The following is a 2,674-nucleotide window of genomic DNA, read 5'->3' on the forward strand; positions in this document are numbered from 1 at the left end:
ATATGTTGCTTAATTACAAACATCTCTCAGCAGCATACAAGCAACTCAATACAATGAAAATAAAAATCAGTTTTAAAACTATAAAACCACAGAACATACTTATTCCAGCCTGGGCTCCTGTTTTAAGTCTCATATTTGTATAACTGCTATTAACTTTCATATAACCAGGGCTTCCAACCCTAAGCGGAAAGCTGTGCTTATAACATCTCTGAGACAGAACTGCCATTTTGCACGTGTTCTTAAGACTGTGGTGTCTCCTTTGTCACGACTTCATGTGTTGAAAGGCTGGGCCTGTAATTTGAAAACAAGTTTTGGGGTTGAATCCTGGAAACCACTTGCTCCAAATAATCTCTATGCATCCCTGATGAAGGGGTTAAAAAGAGAGAAAGAACACCCAAGGCCACTTGTTACATTCCTTGATTTATTTGCAAGATAACTATGTGAACAATAACACACTGTACAGTGGTTAAATTCCACACAAGGAGGAGGTGGTTTATCCACTGGTCATCCCACCTCCTTGATGTTTAATTGCTAAAATGGGAGTTGCAGTTCTCAAGCCTGCATTCATGATAGTTGCCAACTTACAAGGAGTAAACAGCCTGGCCTGCTTCTCCACCTTTAACAGCAGTTGGATTTGCAGAAATCATCAGGTGATGCCTTCAGAGAACAGAAATAAGCATTTCTTCCTACCTATGTTTGTAAATCATGCTGCTGTTCAAGGCACAGGAGCAGAGATTGATATAGACCTCAAATTTATTCTAAGAGTGGTCAGGTGCAAAAGAGGACAGGGGGTTCTTGCACTTTTAATAATTGGGTAGAAGATGAGATTTCAGCAAGGGCAACTTGTCATGCAAACTATACCTGCGGATGCTCCCTCTTCAGCTACTGAAGGTGCAGGAACCCTCTTTTTCTCTTTTGCATTCAGCCAACCTAGTTCCAAACTTATTCCAGAGGGATCCAATTCCTCATTGGGGGCAGGGGGAAAGAACAACTCTACACAAGCTCAGAAAAACCCTCAATTCTTTTTTATTCACCTGGACCCAAGATGAAACCTGGATCACATTAAGGCCTGCCTCTTCGCTTGCAAGCACACTCTCAGGCATGCACACCCACAATTTAACTGGGAGGAGACGAATGAATGAATAGTAAAGTGCTGTAACCTTTAATCATGTAAACAAAACAGCACCAGCACAGCAACAGCCTCCCACTCCTTATCAGTAGCAGGTAGAATCTTTTCCCAGGACTGAAAGGGAAAAAATATGAATAAGCTAATGTGGAAGACAGCACACGTTTGATTAGGAAATACTTTATATATATATATATATATATAAATTGTACAGAACCTGATCAGCATGCTCAACCACACGCACTGCTATTGATAGAGACTTTCTATTAAGGCTACTGAAATCCATCCCTGCTCCTTTCCCAAAAAATATTCTCTCTCTGTGAAAATGAGGGCTCTTTTCTGCTGTTTTATTGAGGGGGAGAAATTTATTCAAAATTTCTCCATTGGTTGGGTCTGATAGGAATTGGGAGTCCATCATTGTCTAGAGGGTCACAGGTTCCTCACCCTTAATGGGTCTCAACAAGGAGTACAGCCAGGAAGGAACGGTAGAGAAAGCCTCACGCCACTTATCTCCAGCCACTCTTCCCAGAATGCCTTGGGAGAAATACAATGTGATATGAACTGACATCATTCCCAGGGCATGCTGGGAAGGGTGGTTGGTGGGTTGCTTTGGAGAGGGCATTTTGTTACTATGAGCAGTGTGGAGCTTTTGGGGGGAAAGTTTGAAAACAAGAAAAAATGGAAAACCCTTGGTCACCTGATAAAGATATGTAAGAAAAGTGGCAACACCCTCCTGAAAATGTTTGGGAAAATGCCCCCCCCCCCAATATTCGAGAAGGGGGTGTTTCATTTTGCCCCAAACCCACCCCACAGATGATCAGAACTGAAATGCTTGAAATTTTCAGCACAGCTCTGCTTTCAATATACCATATTTTTTGCTCTGTAAGATGCACAAGACCACAAGACGCACCTAGTTTTTGGAGGAGGAAAACAAGAAAAAAATATTCTGAATCTCAGAAGCCAGAACAGCAAGAGGGATTGCTGCGCAGTGAAAGCAGCAATCCCTCTTGCTGTTCTGGCTTCTGGGATAGCTGCACAGCCTGCATTCGCTCCATAAGACACACAGACATTTCCCCTTACTTTTTAGGAGGGAAAAAGTGAGTCTTATAGAGCAAAAAATACGGTACCATTCCACTTCCAAGCAGCAAAAAAGCAAGGAAGTAGTTTAACAATGTAATATTGTAAATCTGCGCATGATTGGCTCTGGCACTTATGTGGGTGTTTTTTCTCTAAGGCTAAGGAGATCATTATGGGAAAAGCAAGCAGAATAACCCTGGGTTGGGCAACAAAGGGAGAGGTATAAAAAGTTAATCCAATTAATAGGTTTCAGGAAGTCACATGCAATCTACTCCCACAATTCCTTGTGATGGCCTTGTTGCAAATGGTTTATGTGCATCCCTTCAGGCTATATTTATCGGGAGTTTCTGGACCATTTGCTTTTGCACTATAGCAGCGAAAGCAATATTTTGAAATTGGCCAGTGATGGGGAGATGTCCTGCTCTGCCCTGCCTGTCATAAACACCCTTAGGCTGTGTACACACTACTGTT

The sequence above is a fragment of the Podarcis cretensis genome, assembly GCF_951804945.1.
Source record: "Podarcis cretensis genome assembly, chromosome: 6".
NCBI lineage: Eukaryota > Metazoa > Chordata > Lepidosauria > Squamata > Lacertidae > Podarcis > Podarcis cretensis.